Genomic DNA, 18,611 nt, shown 5'->3' on the forward strand with positions numbered 1-18,611 from the left:
GTCAGGAACCTGATATTTAGTAGTTTTCGTTTGTTGTTACGGTTCATAAGTGTTTCTAGTTTCTCGTTTTTTTTTATATATATATATATATATATATAGGGACGGCTGCAGTGCAGGTGATTTGGTGTCACGATATCACAGTAGCATGGGTTCGAATCCCGGCGAGGGAAGAACCAAAAATTTGCGAAAGCAAATTTACAGATCTAACATTGTTGGGTTGATGTTTAGACGAGTTGTATATACATTATGTACACAGCCATGTATCACCATCATTGATGGCGATCCGATGGATACATCTGTTGTAGGGTTGTCACTGACTCAGACGTACTTATGAATATAATTATTTTCTGTGACTGTATCTTACATTAATTTGTAGGATCCTTTACTATAGATAATTTAGCTGATCTGTAACAATAACATCTTCATGCCTTATATATCATGTACTGTAGTACGCCGCTAGATTAAAACTGACGTGGAAAGGTAACACACGGCCAGCGAAATCTCTTTTTTTGAGAGCCCAGGTGGTCGTGTGGTCTAGCGGGACGGCTGCAGTGCAGGCGATTTGGTGTCACGATATCACAGTAGCATGGGTTCGAATCCCAGCGAGGGAAGAACCAAAAATTTGCGAAAGCAAATTTACAGATCTAACATTGTTGGGTTGATGTTTAGACGAGTTGTATATACATTATGTACACAGCCATGTATCACCATCATTGATGGCGATCCGATGGATACATCTGTTGTAGGGTTGTCACTGACTCAGACGTACTTATATATATATATATATATATATATATAATGGTTTTACACTAGTAACTTTAGGTGCCCTTTGTAGCTTCCTGTTCGTTGTGAGCATAGGCTTTGTACTTTGACCTATAATGGTTTACTTTTACAAATTGTGACTTGGATGGAGAGTTGGCACTCATAGTCCAGTTTAAATGTATTTTTCCACAATTGGTGATTTTCCAACTTGAAGAAACTACCGGTTAACAATACAGAAAATTCATTTTGTATTCATGGCGGATGTCCAAAATGTTTAAAAGATTGAACAGATATCAGCTGTTTCTAAATAACATGCTGTAAATTGTAAATTGATTAAAAGATTATTTCATTAAATAAGACTGTTCTATGATCAGCTTTACAAAAGAATTGCTTAAGAACATTTAGATATTACTTTATCATTCATTTAAAGTCATATGAAACGAGTGACTGGTGAAAAATGATGTTTATCCAATTCTTAAACCAATGCATGTATATATCAGAAATGTGCCGGATTTTATCATTTTATATGAATTTGGTTAAATATACTTACCATGAAATTACATTTATATTATTTAGAATATGTTTGCTTTCATAACATGTTCTCATCGCAATTAACTAGGTGATTAAAAATTACATCCATGAGATGTACTCACCTACGTCATAGTTCACTTGTGTAACATACACTAGCTTTAGTTTTAATTTTTGCGTTCAAGAGAACGCATGTTTCTCGTCGGCAAGGATTTTTATCAGTTTACTGTTGAAAATCCTTATGTTTTATAAAAGACATTATTTGATTTCGGAATATCGGTATACGATTAATTTAATGTGAATCAGATTATACAGCGCTTCTGCCAAGTTTCTGATATGCACGTTTTCGTCATTTTTACAGCTTACGAGTCTGAAAATACGACGACATAGAAAATGACCTTTGGTTAACCGCCATTTTCAAACATTAAATCGGGTCCGAGGAAAGGCAGAATTTAGCTGTCAAAATCGGACACATTACGTGAGTGCTACGTTTTTAAAAAGATATATATTTAAACGGATGTTTATTTTCTTTTTTCACGCTCAGCTGACCGGATTTTTCGCTGCATTAGAGCAATGCTACGAAACGGGTCGAGTGTAAAGTTTGGATAAAGTCGATTGTTTACAATTTGCAGTCTGTACACGAGACTGTGTAAACACATCACTATATCAAAATCAGAATAGGTATTTTGACCAGATCTGATTGTTTTTCATGTGGAAAACGTCCGTATGGGAGCGTATACCACTATTGTCACTAGAACCTCAATTGGTTCGATTGTTTACAATTTGCAGTCTGTTACGTGTACACCTAGTACACGAGACTGTGTAAACACATAACTATTAAATCAGAATAGGTATTTTGACCAGATCTGATTATTTTAATGTGGATAACGTCCGTATGGGAGCGTATACCACTATTGTGACTAGAACCTCAATTGGTTCAATAAATTTCAATCAGAAAAGGGAATCTGCCCATTTCTGATTGTTTTATTTGGGAAAACGTTCCATACAGGGAGCGTAGACCAACAGTGATACTGTTTTAACAGTTGATAGATACATCACAATCAGAATAGGGATTTTGCCCACAACTGATGATGTTTATTTTGTTAACCTTCCAATTAAGGGAACATAAACCATATTTATTGAAAATAAAACGTGCTCAATGGATCACTATAGAATTAAAATAGAATAGGGATTTTGCCCAAGTCTATTTGATTAATGTTATCATGTTTCATACAGGAAACAAAGGAACTAGAACAACATGCATGATTTAGAATATGTAAGTTGCATTCATTCTAATAAAATACAGATTTGACATCTTACATAAAATTAAATCATAACTATTTATTGATTGCACATTGATATTAATGGAGCATAGAATTGCACGTGGATGATTGTTGCAAATAAAATAAATTAGAATCAGACTGGTGAATTTAAGTCCAGGTCTATCTGACTTTTCTAGACATCCTTCCACCCAGGGAACATTATGTCTACTTTTATTATATTTTAAAACAACACAAGCATAGCTAATATTTGGTTGCACATTGTTTTTTGTGATGAACCAACAGTTTAGTCAATTAACATATTTGCTCATATTGATAATATATTGAACAAGTGTCTGGAAATAGTCAAGACAGATATTAAAGACACTAAAATAATACATTGTTATCTAGTACAATACAAATGTGATTGCAGTTTAAGCATACCAATACATACTTCTTTTAAATATGTCCAGTTTAAATCAGGACAGTAATTCTTAGAAGCCTGAAATATTTTTCCAGAACAGCAAATTGCTGTAAATATTTTTTTTTTCTTTTTTCTGATAAATAATTCTCGAATGCTCTAACAGACATGGAGACAGTAAGAATGGAACACTGTTCTAAATACAGTTGATAGCTTGTGACAACTCTTTTTACTAATATTAAATTTCATGGTCAGTTTACTTATGACAAGAAGAACATGAATATTATAAGTATGAACTGCTATAACCAATTGTTTGTTGTTGTGGGCAGTAAGGAAACAAAGACTTTTATATGTTTTTATGTAAACATTAGATTGTCTATTGAATAAAGAGTTTAGGGGATGCCATGATGCATTTCACAAAGACTCATTCAAGGTAATAGCTTATATATTGATTACATAATTCAGAGTGTACATTGCCAATGCTTTTAATATAATATGTACTAATTCTGTTTTGTTTCGAGTACACAAAAAAGAGGTGATAACGTAAGACTTAAGAGAATATCTTACCCTCACTATATGGGAATCATTGTCAAATTATACATATATCTTCCAATCATGAAAGCAAAAGGAGTTTGGATGCTCTTTTAAAGATAGAAAATTATGCCTTAATTTACATCTTAAGTTTTCTAAGCAATGCCAACAGATGGGCAAGTTTCTGCTATAAGGATTCATTCATAGATTGGTAGAACCCAACAGTTTATGCAATGGCTACACATTGTTTTTCCTAGAGTTAAATATTGATTCAGAATTCTGAAGTATAGAGGACTCAAATATGCTGATTTATACAAACAAGATTATCATTAATTTAGATCTTGTAAAAAAAATAGTAAAATATTGGTAAATAAATAAAAAAGATTTAAAGCATTGTGGATGCAGGATTTATTAAAAATGCTAGACATGGTCTAGGAAATTGAAGTAGTTCTCAAGATTTGAAACTATCTATTATACAGCTCTTTATATAAACCTTTTATTTAGTCAGTCTTTACGAGATGCCGAAAAAAAAAGAAGAGGTTTTTTTTGGAGTAACACATGATGTACCAATATAAACATATAATATATATACATTTCAATTGGTTCTCAAATTTTAGCACCAGTGTAGAAGCAGTTAATCTAACAGCAAAATGTAGGAAAAGCAATTTATTTAAAAAACTGATTAATAGTTAGCAAATAGCTTTCAATAGTCTAAAAATAATACATGGAAGTAAAATATAGTATGATAATTCCATGATTATATCAAATCAAATGCCAGACATTTTCTTAATATTATACCTAAATATTAAAATGTCATTGTTTATTTTTATTTTTGCTCATTATAAGCATAAAGTTACAAAAATCTAGTCTGGTCAAAGTCAAGTTGTGTATTATCTACATGCAGGAAGGTTTTCCGAATGCATGTGATTTTTAACCTGGGAATTTATGGTAATTATTCACTTTTCAATTTCCCTATTACCAGCCAGAATAATATAAATATATAGCATAGAGTTAGTATCTTATGCAAGAATATGCTACACAAAATTGAAATGTGTTTATTTTAAACAATTACTTTGAATTTTGATTCAATATTGTTTTGAAAGATATGATTATTTAAATCACATTAATTTTGTTTTTGCCAAATCTGGGGACAAATGCAAAATTCTTCTGAGTGACTAAGTTAACCAAATGATTGGGTTGAAGTCACAAAATACTACCAAAAGCTGTTTGGTTTAATATATTGAATCATATCAGAATGTATAGGATTCAGATGAGGTGAACTAAGACAGAAATAAAATGAGCATTTTTGATAGTGAAACCATTTCTGAAATAACTAAGAACACTTAAGGATACTGCAAGTTAGTACAAGTGTTTTCCATATTGCCAAACAAGTGTTTTTCTTTAAATACAACTATATTTGATAAGTTGCATTTTAGTATTTCTGATAGCGAAATAATTTCTGAAATTAATATAAACAATTGTCAAGAGCAACATACAAGAGTTGTTCATTATTTCAAATTTTTGTTTCTTTAAATTTGGAACTGTACATGGCAAGATATTCTAGAAAGTTAACCGTTGTGAAATGTTAATTAGAAATATCAAAACATTTTATTTTAGACAGATTTTTCATAGCTGGAGAAAATCATCTGTTAGCATTCTTTTTGAATTTATAAGGACAACAATCATGGCTTTAATTCAGCTCAACATCCAAATGTTCTGTGGAAGCAGTATATCAATGGAAACATGTATACTGAAACTTTTCCACTGATTTGTCCTTTTCTGCATTTTTACACTTGAGTAGTCCAATACAAAACAAAAATATTGTTCATGGTTGAAATGGTAGACATTGTATTCAAAGGTTCTACCACTCATAGAAATTTTATCAGATTTTAAAATTTAGTCAGTTTAGAGAATTGTCATTATACAATAGTACAAGACTTCTCTTGATGAAAATATTTTATTCTAAATCTATAAAATATTAAAAGTAGTATATCTAGCAGAGAAGCAAATTCTCAGGGACTATAACTTTAAAAAAAAGTTTAAAGATTAATCCAGATTTAGCATAATCATGAGTCTTTGATAAACTTTGATTGTATTAAGGACACCTATTTACAAAGTATTTTTTAATTGATTATAATTCTTTAATTAAGTAGAAAAGAATTTATTTCAAAAGATGTGATATTGATCAGGTTATCAAAAGACGACAGCAATCATATATTACGTAGTATCTGTTATTATATTAATATAGAGAAAACAATGGAAAGTTAAAGAAAAGTAATAATGTTTCCAAATAAACTTAAGTTTCAAAGTGGAAAGTAATGAGATTAAGGTTGGGTTAGTTCTTGTCGATTTGTACAAGCAACAAGAACAACCTATTCAGAAATAAATGCGTATTTACTGTTGCATAAATATTACAACACATTTAGCTCATAATGAAGGAGCTTTAATATAATTATTTCTATACTGACCTGCAGATTTTTTATTCATCAGATATAGAAAGATGGGGTATATAATATACATGTGAGTGCCAATTTGAGACAACTCTACATCAAGTCTATTAATTTTGCATACTTGTATTTATACAATCTGCAAAGTTTGCCATTGATACATATAGTTATGCAGCATAGCTTCATTGTATAATAAATTCAGTAATTTCGGTTTTTACTAATATCCGTATTTACAAAATTTAATGGAGTTACTTTTTTTTTAAATTTCACATAATTTTTTATATGTTGAAATTGTATGTGTGTGAGAGAATTTATCCTCCACCAAATGAAATACTGCTTGTTAATCAGTAAATATTCTATATAATATAAATGTAATTTCATGGTAAGTATATTTAACCAAATTCATATAAAATGGTAATTTTTGAAATCTCAAGAAGAGATTTTATATGAATTTATAGGGTTAAATATACTTACCACAATCCACCACCACCCCTGGAATAAATTCAGTTTTTTGTTCACTTAATTGAAATTATTCAATTAAACGACAAATTAAAACTAAAGCTAGTGTATGTTACACAGGTGAACTATGACGTAGGTGAGTACATCTCATGGATGTAATTTTTAATCACCTAGTTAATTGCGATAAGAACATATTGTGAAAGCAAACATATTCTATATAATATAAATGTAATTTCATGGTAAGTATATTTAACCCTATAAATTCATATAAAATCTCTTCTTGAGATTTCAAAAATTACCATTTTTTAGTCAAAAATATCGTATAATCGTCATTTTTTTCTCTGTCTGTCTGTTATGAAGGGACAATATTGCAGCTCATTATTTGTCGTGTTTTGAAGCCGTAGTTTACCGATTGTCACCTTATAGAAAATAATCAACAAAGAAGCATGGATATTGAGCATGTGTATAACATGTATATTTACATAAGTTTAATTATAATAACTATCCATTTTGTTATAAAAAAAAACATATGCATTTTTTTCTAAATTAGGGTATCAACTGTAACCTCTCGTCAAAATATAAAGCCAAATTGACAAATGGCTTTGAGATTGATAATTTCTTTAACTACAATTTCAATATATTTTATTAAATAATTTGAGTATTCCCTTTGTAACGCAATTAATATTCAAGCATAACATTTTTGTAAGGAAGTAAACAAAAAAGATGTCCATGTCATAATTAAAGAAAAGTTAATTTTAGTTTAGCAGACGATACTAAATTTATTTAACTGATTTAATGCTTAACGATAATTTCATATTTTATTTACCTAATGTGTGTACGCATGGAAATACCTGCTTAAGAAGTTAAAATTCAAACATTTTAAATTATCAGATTGACAGACTAAATATAGTATGTTATTTTTATTGAGGATAAGATTCGCAATACAAAATGGCTTATGCACTGCGTCTACAATCAGCCCGAAGAGCTCAAGTACAGAAGAAATGTGACCTAAGTGAGACCGACACAGACACTCAGTGTCAATAGTACATGTGTGAAAAGTGCAATAAAATCCATCTAAATGTGCAAACTTCTGTCAAACATGAGATTATAAGTATTAGGTCTTTTATGAATTTTCAAGATTCTCCAACTAATATAGTAACAGACAACATTTCTTGTGACAAACATAAAAAGAAGTTGTGTGTGAAGTACTACTATAGTTGTATTGAACTTGTCTGTGAAGATTGTATAGATAAGACTCACAGAGAGCATGAACTAGAAGAAATAAATGTCGGCTGCGATAAGTATGTGTTGACCACATACATATAGCAAGACTGTCCAAGGATGTATGGTTCTGTGAAAACGAGTCAACACACTTAAAAACGTCAACTGGTATGTGTCACTCGTCATATGACAATGTGAGAAAGAAAATAGATGTTAGAGAAATAGAGATGAAAGACGCTTTTGAAAAATATGCAAACCAATTACGTGCTCAAATTGAAACAAAAAAGACTATGTTGAGAAATAAGGAAAAACGTCTGAAAAAAAATCAAGGACATCAGAGATAGTTTAAATCTCAAAGAATCGGAATTGAAAAAAGCAAAGAAATCTAGCAGAGCAGACAAAATTATGCAAGCCAGTTGAGAATTCACTATAATCTTCCTAATCTAGACTTCCATTCATTTCCACAGGAGGTTAGTGTTTTTTTTGTCAGGAGACATATCTGTGTCCCAAATATTTGGATCACTCCAGTCAAAACAAATAACAAATGAACAACACAATATTGACTTGCAAGTTATTCAGAGTTATACCACTGAGTCAAACATTGTGCATAGGCTGTTTTAAAACACTGGACAATAAAATAGCTTGGATTTCTAGCTATGAAATGACTACTCTGAGTAACGTTAACGTAAGGGACAAGATAAGAACTGTTAAGAACAATTCAGTGCAGATTTATGCCATGTCACTTACAGCAGGTAAAGATATCCTCCTTTCTTTGTCTCGTAGTACTGATGTCAGTCTGTTAACAACAAAGTCAGGAGAAATAAAACCTTTACTGTCTGTGTCACTTGGATTTTGAAGAAAACTAAAAAATTAATTTTTGTAACAGAAACAAACAGATCTTTTAACAAAATCAAAGTACTAGTATCTAAGAAAACTGTATGTTTTTCCTAAGTGTATATAAATGAATTGCCAGTGTTTATATTAAGATGTTGACATAATAAAATCCTAGTTATCACTTTATGGTAGATCAGTGAATTATTCACATTATAAACAGAATATGTCGAGTAAAAGTCGAAAGAAGAGCAATTAAATAAAAATTAACCTAATTAGACATCTCAAAGTACCAACTTCGTGTTTAAAAATGGAAAAAAATGTCCACATCCTATTAGCCCTAAAATCGAACAGTCTATAAAAATTAATGAAAAAGAGAGACTAAAACATGGCTGTTTGATAGAAAATAAAATCCTATCTACTGACAAGATACGTGTGTTAAGATAGGCACATGAACGTGATGTTAGGGTTGGAGTGATATTTTTTTCTGTTTAAGAAGTTATATATATAATCTCTATCTTCTATATAGTTTTTTTTATCAAATCTATTCAAACCCTAATCCTCTAATCTCTAACGTTAATTATAAAACAGAGGCAACCGAAAGATCTTTAAAAAACCCGCAATTTATACTTTGTTTAATGAACAAAAATAAAATATAACTTAAGTCAGGTTTCCAGACTTAATTTATTAGGTTTGTTCAGCATCATTAGAAGAGATAACAGTAGTATTGGCTAATTTTTAGGTCATTGATGACTTTCAAAGGAGTAAGACTATATTCATTTCATTCATGACAACGGACACATGTGATTTATTCAATAACATACATAACTCTCACACTTTTTCTTGTCAAATTGCATTACATTCTAACTGTTCTAACTGTTCTAATGATTAATATTAACCTTAAAACATCTCCTTCTAAATAACCTTCCTTTCTCTACCTCCGACTCTACTAATTTTAAAACGTGTGCTCGTTGACATAACGCTGGTCTTATAATAAGTTGTGTACTCAATAGAATTAGATGGTAATGATAGAAAACCTTAACTTAACCAGAAACTGGTTGATTTCAAAATTCCTTATGTGGATGATTTTCTTATTCGAGAACCAAATTACTAATCACATTAGGTGTTAAACTTTGGGAGACTTGATCGTTTATATTTTTCTCTGGATATTGGACCCGATTTTGTGGGTTACTAGTGCCTCGTTTTTTTGAACTCATACAGACTGTTTCATGATGTCCTCCATAACAACCTAGACAAATATGTACATTTCTACAATGAGTTCTAAAACAACCTGTTTTCCCATTGAAATTATTACAAACTTCCTTTCCTTGATAGTATCAAAGAACGCTTCCTGTCGTGTATGTCTTGATGTGTTTGACACCGGAAAAGTAACGTATGACCCGATGACGCCATACTTGCATGTGCAAAAAGACAAGATGGACAATTCACAGATTTTCTTTAATTTAACACGAGTGTTGACAATAGGAAAAATAGGTTTCAAAACTTATGAGAATTGGATATCACGTGACAATTTAGATAGTAATAATAAAGGCTATTTTTGATAATGTGCTTTGTCTATATTCCTTTGTTTGTTTATTTGATGACGTATGACGTGATGTGTACTTATACATCTCTTCATGGTGTTAATGTGCTATGGGGATTTTTTGTATTCCAGTCTTTAATGTTTGCTAAAGTCCTTCGACTATATGCCTTTTTTGTTTTATAGGGATTAAGATTATATCACGGTGTTGACTGTCGTTCGTCTATTTTGGACATTTTTACCTATTATGTCGGTTTGTTTTGTTCACACATCGTAATGGAATCTGATGCGACTGTCATACAAGTGGGTAGTTTAGCTCGCTATAAAACCAGGTCTAATTCCCCATTTTCTACATAAGAAAATGCCTGTACCGTCAGGAATAAGACATTTTGTATCCTTTCGTTTGATGTGTTTGAGCTTTTAATTTTGCCATTTGATTAGAGACTTTCTTTTTTGAATTTTCGTAGGAGTTCAGTATTGTGATTTTACTTTTTACTATCATATCGAAATTAAATTACTCAAGTTGACATCAACTATATACCATTCTCACTCGTTACGAAACATACTAGTCTCATTTAAGTTCAATTGTTAACTTCCTTACTTCAAAAAAAAATTGTAAACATATTGCGTGTTTTTGTGGTTTAATATTGGTCCATCTCTGCATTGACCTGTTCCTCTCAGCCCACTGTTCTTGTAAAAACGTATTGATGAAGGAACTGAAAATCCATTGTGCACTCATGAAGTTTATGTCAAACCAAATACATAATCATATAAATAAATTGTGTCGCTCACCTTGGTCTATGTGCATATTAAACAATGGACACAGATAAACTCATGACAAAATTGTGTTTTGGTGATGGTGATGTGTTTGAAGATCTTACTTTACTTAACATATTTGTTGGTACAATTATCTCTATCGATAATGAACTTGGTTCAGTAATTACAGGGGAAAATATTTTCTAAAAATTTACAAACATTTACAAAAATTTATGAAAATTGTTAATATTTACTATAAAGGAAAATAACTCCTTAAGGGGTCGATAAACAATTTTGGTCATGTTCACTTATTTGTAGATCTTTTTTTGCTGAACATTGTTGCTGTTTACAGTTTATCTCTATCTATAATCGTATTCAAGATAATAACCAAAATCTGCAAAATTTCCTTAAATTACTAACATGAGGGCAGCAACCCAACAGATCTTTTAACAAAATCAAAGTACTAGTATCTAAGAAAACTGTATGTTTTTCCTAAGTGTATATAAATGAATTGCCAGTGTTTATATTAAGATGTTGACATAATAAAATCCTAGTTATCACTTTATGGTAGATCAGTGAATTATTCACATTATAAACAGAATATGTCGAGTAAAAGTCGAAAGAAGAGCAATTAAATAAAAATTAACCTAATTAGACATCTCAAAGTACCAACTTCGTGTTTAAAAATGGAAAAAAATGTCCACATCCTATTAGCCCTAAAATCGAACAGTCTACAAAAATTAATGAAAAAGAGAGACTAAAACATGGCTGTTTGATAGAAAATAAAATCCTATCTACTGACAAGATACGTGTGTTAAGATAGGCACATGAACGTGATGTTAGGGTTGGAGTGATATTTTTTTCTGTTTAAGAAGTTATATATATAATCTCTATCTTCTATATAGTTTTTTTTATCAAATCTATTCAAACCCTAATCCTCTAATCTCTAACGTTAATTATAAAACAGAGGCAACCGAAAGATCTTTAAAAAACCCGCAATTTATACTTTGTTTAATGAACAAAAATAAAATATAACTTAAGTCAGGTTTCCAGACTTAATTTATTAGGTTTGTTCAGCATCATTAGAAGAGATAACAGTAGTATTGGCTAATTTTTAGGTCATTGATGACTTTCAAAGGAGTAAGACTATATTCATTTCATTCATGACAACGGACACATGTGATTTATTCAATAACATACATAACTCTCACACTTTTTCTTGTCAAATTGCATTACATTCTAACTGTTCTAACTGTTCTAATGATTAATATTAACCTTAAAACATCTCCTTCTAAATAACCTTCCTTTCTCTACCTCCGACTCTACTAATTTTAAAACGTGTGCTCGTTGACATAACGCTGGTCTTATAATAAGTTGTGTACTCAATAGAATTAGATGGTAATGATAGAAAACCTTAACTTAACCAGAAACTGGTTGATTTCAAAATTCCTTATGTGGATGATTTTCTTATTCGAGAACCAAATTACTAATCACATTAGGTGTTAAACTTTGGGAGACTTGATCGTTTATATTTTTCTCTGGATATTGGACCCGATTTTGTGGGTTACTAGTGCCTCGTTTTTTTGAACTCATACAGACTGTTTCATGATGTCCTCCATAACAACCTAGACAAATATGTACATTTCTACAATGAGTTCTAAAACAACCTGTTTTCCCATTGAAATTATTACAAACTTCCTTTCCTTGATAGTATCAAAGAACGCTTCCTGTCGTGTATGTCTTGATGTGTTTGACACCGGAAAAGTAACGTATGACCCGATGACGCCATACTTGCATGTGCAAAAAGACAAGATGGACAATTCACAGATTTTCTTTAATTTAACACGAGTGTTGACAATAGGAAAAATAGGTTTCAAAACTTATGAGAATTGGATATCACGTGACAATTTAGATAGTAATAATAAAGGCTATTTTTGATAATGTGCTTTGTCTATATTCCTTTGTTTGTTTATTTGATGACGTATGACGTGATGTGTACTTATACATCTCTTCATGGTGTTAATGTGCTATGGGGATTTTTTGTATTCCAGTCTTTAATGTTTGCTAAAGTCCTTCGACTATATGCCTTTTTTGTTTTATAGGGATTAAGATTATATCACGGTGTTGACTGTCGTTCGTCTATTTTGGACATTTTTACCTATTATGTCGGTTTGTTTTGTTCACACATCGTAATGGAATCTGATGCGACTGTCATACAAGTGGGTAGTTTAGCTCGCTATAAAACCAGGTCTAATTCCCCATTTTCTACATAAGAAAATGCCTGTACCGTCAGGAATAAGACATTTTGTATCCTTTCGTTTGATGTGTTTGAGCTTTTAATTTTGCCATTTGATTAGAGACTTTCTTTTTTGAATTTTCGTAGGAGTTCAGTATTGTGATTTTACTTTTTACTATCATATCGAAATTAAATTACTCAAGTTGACATCAACTATATACCATTCTCACTCGTTACGAAACATACTAGTCTCATTTAAGTTCAATTGTTAACTTCCTTACTTCAAAAAAAAATTGTAAACATATTGCGTGTTTTTGTGGTTTAATATTGGTCCATCTCTGCATTGACCTGTTCCTCTCAGCCCACTGTTCTTGTAAAAACGTATTGATGAAGGAACTGAAAATCCATTGTGCACTCATGAAGTTTATGTCAAACCAAATACATAATCATATAAATAAATTGTGTCGCTCACCTTGGTCTATGTGCATATTAAACAATGGACACAGATAAACTCATGACAAAATTGTGTTTTGGTGATGGTGATGTGTTTGAAGATCTTACTTTACTTAACATATTTGTTGGTACAATTATCTCTATCGATAATGAACTTGGTTCAGTAATTACAGGGGAAAATATTTTCTAAAAATTTACAAACATTTACAAAAATTTATGAAAATTGTTAATATTTACTATAAAGGAAAATAACTCCTTAAGGGGTCGATAAACAATTTTGGTCATGTTCACTTATTTGTAGATCTTTTTTTGCTGAACATTGTTGCTGTTTACAGTTTATCTCTATCTATAATCGTATTCAAGATAATAACCAAAATCTGCAAAATTTCCTTAAATTACTAACATGAGGGCAGCAACCCAACAGATCTTTTAACAAAATCAAAGTACTAGTATCTAAGAAAACTGTATGTTTTTCCTAAGTGTATATAAATGAATTGCCAGTGTTTATATTAAGATGTTGACATAATAAAATCCTAGTTATCACTTTATGGTAGATCAGTGAATTATTCACATTATAAACAGAATATGTCGAGTAAAAGTCGAAAGAAGAGCAATTAAATAAAAATTAACCTAATTAGACATCTCAAAGTACCAACTTCGTGTTTAAAAATGGAAAAAAATGTCCACATCCTATTAGCCCTAAAATCGAACAGTCTACAAAAATTAATGAAAAAGAGAGACTAAAACATGGCTGTTTGATAGAAAATAAAATCCTATCTACTGACAAGATACGTGTGTTAAGATAGGCACATGAACGTGATGTTAGGGTTGGAGTGATATTTTTTTCTGTTTAAGAAGTTATATATATAATCTCTATCTTCTATATAGTTTTTTTTATCAAATCTATTCAAACCCTAATCCTCTAATCTCTAACGTTAATTATAAAACAGAGGCAACCGAAAGATCTTTAAAAAACCCGCAATTTATACTTTGTTTAATGAACAAAAATAAAATATAACTTAAGTCAGGTTTCCAGACTTAATTTATTAGGTTTGTTCAGCATCATTAGAAGAGATAACAGTAGTATTGGCTAATTTTTAGGTCATTGATGACTTTCAAAGGAGTAAGACTATATTCATTTCATTCATGACAACGGACACATGTGATTTATTCAATAACATACATAACTCTCACACTTTTTCTTGTCAAATTGCATTACATTCTAACTGTTCTAACTGTTCTAATGATTAATATTAACCTTAAAACATCTCCTTCTAAATAACCTTCCTTTCTCTACCTCCGACTCTACTAATTTTAAAACGTGTGCTCGTTGACATAACGCTGGTCTTATAATAAGTTGTGTACTCAATAGAATTAGATGGTAATGATAGAAAACCTTAACTTAACCAGAAACTGGTTGATTTCAAAATTCCTTATGTGGATGATTTTCTTATTCGAGAACCAAATTACTAATCACATTAGGTGTTAAACTTTGGGAGACTTGATCGTTTATATTTTTCTCTGGATATTGGACCCGATTTTGTGGGTTACTAGTGCCTCGTTTTTTTGAACTCATACAGACTGTTTCATGATGTCCTCCATAACAACCTAGACAAATATGTACATTTCTACAATGAGTTCTAAAACAACCTGTTTTCCCATTGAAATTATTACAAACTTCCTTTCCTTGATAGTATCAAAGAACGCTTCCTGTCGTGTATGTCTTGATGTGTTTGACACCGGAAAAGTAACGTATGACCCGATGACGCCATACTTGCATGTGCAAAAAGACAAGATGGACAATTCACAGATTTTCTTTAATTTAACACGAGTGTTGACAATAGGAAAAATAGGTTTCAAAACTTATGAGAATTGGATATCACGTGACAATTTAGATAGTAATAATAAAGGCTATTTTTGATAATGTGCTTTGTCTATATTCCTTTGTTTGTTTATTTGATGACGTATGACGTGATGTGTACTTATACATCTCTTCATGGTGTTAATGTGCTATGGGGATTTTTTGTATTCCAGTCTTTAATGTTTGCTAAAGTCCTTCGACTATATGCCTTTTTTGTTTTATAGGGATTAAGATTATATCACGGTGTTGACTGTCGTTCGTCTATTTTGGACATTTTTACCTATTATGTCGGTTTGTTTTGTTCACACATCGTAATGGAATCTGATGCGACTGTCATACAAGTGGGTAGTTTAGCTCGCTATAAAACCAGGTCTAATTCCCCATTTTCTACATAAGAAAATGCCTGTACCGTCAGGAATAAGACATTTTGTATCCTTTCGTTTGATGTGTTTGAGCTTTTAATTTTGCCATTTGATTAGAGACTTTCTTTTTTGAATTTTCGTAGGAGTTCAGTATTGTGATTTTACTTTTTACTATCATATCGAAATTAAATTACTCAAGTTGACATCAACTATATCCCATTCTCACTCGTTACGAAACATACTAGTCTCATTTAAGTTCAATTGTTAACTTCCTTACTTCAAAAAAAAATTGCAAACATATTGCGTGTTTTTGTGGTTTAATATTGGTCCATCTCTGCATTGACCTGTTCCTCTCAGCCCACTGTTCTTGTAAAAACGTATTGATGAAGGAACTGAAAATCCATTGTGCACTCATGAAGTTTATGTCAAACCAAATACATAATCATATAAATAAATTGTGTCGCTCACCTTGGTCTATGTGCATATTAAACAATGGACACAGATAAACTCATGACAAAATTGTGTTTTGGTGATGGTGATGTGTTTGAAGATCTTACTTTACTTAACATATTTGTTGGTACAATTATCTCTATCGATAATGAACTTGGTTCAGTAATTACAGGGGAAAATATTTTCTAAAAATTTACAAACATTTACAAAAATTTATGAAAATTGTTAATATTTACTATAAAGGAAAATAACTCCTTAAGGGGTCGATAAACAATTTTGGTCATGTTCACTTATTTGTAGATCTTTTTTTGCTGAACATTGTTGCTGTTTACAGTTTATCTCTATCTATAATCGTATTCAAGATAATAACCAAAATCTGCAAAATTTCCTTAAATTACTAACATGAGGGCAGCAACCCAACAGATCTTTTAACAAAATCAAAGTACTAGTATCTAAGAAAACTGTATGTTTTTCCTAAGTGTATATAAATGAATTGCCAGTGTTTATATTAAGATGTTGACATAATAAAATCCTAGTTATCACTTTATGGTAGATCAGTGAATTATTCACATTATAAACAGAATATGTCGAGTAAAAGTCGAAAGAAGAGCAATTAAATAAAAATTAACCTAATTAGACATCTCAAAGTACCAACTTCGTGTTTAAAAATGGAAAAAAATGTCCACATCCTATTAGCCCTAAAATCGAACAGTCTACAAAAATTAATGAAAAAGAGAGACTAAAACATGGCTGTTTGATAGAAAATAAAATCCTATCTACTGACAAGATACGTGTGTTAAGATAGGCACATGAACGTGATGTTAGGGTTGGAGTGATATTTTTTTCTGTTTAAGAAGTTATATATATAATCTCTATCTTCTATATAGTTTTTTTTATCAAATCTATTCAAACCCTAATCCTCTAATCTCTAACGTTAATTATAAAACAGAGGCAACCGAAAGATCTTTAAAAAACCCGCAATTTATACTTTGTTTAATGAACAAAAATAAAATATAACTTAAGTCAGGTTTCCAGACTTAATTTATTAGGTTTGTTCAGCATCATTAGAAGAGATAACAGTAGTATTGGCTAATTTTTAGGTCATTGATGACTTTCAAAGGAGTAAGACTATATTCATTTCATTCATGACAACGGACACATGTGATTTATTCAATAACATACATAACTCTCACACTTTTTCTTGTCAAATTGCATTACATTCTAACTGTTCTAACTGTTCTAATGATTAATATTAACCTTAAAACATCTCCTTCTAAATAACCTTCCTTTCTCTACCTCCGACTCTATTAATTTTAAAACGTGTGCTCGTTGACATAACGCTGGTCTTATAATAAGTTGTGTACTCAATAGAATTAGATGGTAATGATAGAAAACCTTAACTTAACCAGAAACTGGTTGATTTCAAAATTCCTTATGTGGATGATTTTCTTATTCGAGAACCAAATTACTAATCACATTAGGTGTTAAACTTTGGGAGACTTGATCGTTTATATTTTTCTCTGGATATTGGACCCGATTTTGTGGGTTACTAGTGCCTCGTTTTTTTGAACTCATACAGACTGTTTCATGATGTCCTCCATAACAACCTAGACAAATATGTACATTTCTACAATGAGTTCTAAAACAACCTGTTTTCCCATTGAAATTATTACAAACTTCCTTTCCTTGATAGTATCAAAGAACGCTTCCTGTCGTGTATGTCTTGATGTGTTTGACACCGGAAAAGTAACGTATGACCCGATGACGCCATACTTGCATGTGCAAAAAGACAAGATGGACAATTCACAGATTTTCTTTAATTTAACACGAGTGTTGACAATAGGAAAAATAGGTTTCAAAACTTATGAGAATTGGATATCACGTGACAATTTAGATAGTAATAATAAAGGCTATTTTTGATAATGTGCTTTGTCTATATTCCTTTGTTTGTTTATTTGATGACGTATGACGTGATGTGTACTTATACATCTCTTCATGGTGTTAATGTGCTATGGGGATTTTTTGTATTCCAGTCTTTAATGTTTGCTAAAGTCCTTCGACTATATGCCTTTTTTGTTTTATAGGGATTAAGATTATATCACGGTGTTGACTGTCGTTCGTCTATTTTGGACATTTTTACCTATTATGTCGGTTTGTTTTGTTCACACATCGTAATGGAATCTGATGCGACTGTCATACAAGTGGGTAGTTTAGCTCGCTATAAAACCAGGTCTAATTCCCCATTTTCTACATAAGAAAATGCCTGTACCGTCAGGAATAAGACATTTTGTATCCTTTCGTTTGATGTGTTTGAGCTTTTAATTTTGCCATTTGATTAGAGACTTTCTTTTTTGAATTTTCGTAGGAGTTCAGTATTGTGATTTTACTTTTTACTATCATATCGAAATTAAATTACTCAAGTTGACATCAACTATATCCCATTCTCACTCGTTACGAAACATACTAGTCTCATTTAAGTTCAATTGTTAACTTC

The sequence above is a fragment of the Mytilus trossulus genome, chromosome 1 (genome assembly GCF_036588685.1).
Source record: "Mytilus trossulus isolate FHL-02 chromosome 1, PNRI_Mtr1.1.1.hap1, whole genome shotgun sequence".
Taxonomy (NCBI): domain Eukaryota; kingdom Metazoa; phylum Mollusca; class Bivalvia; order Mytilida; family Mytilidae; genus Mytilus; species Mytilus trossulus.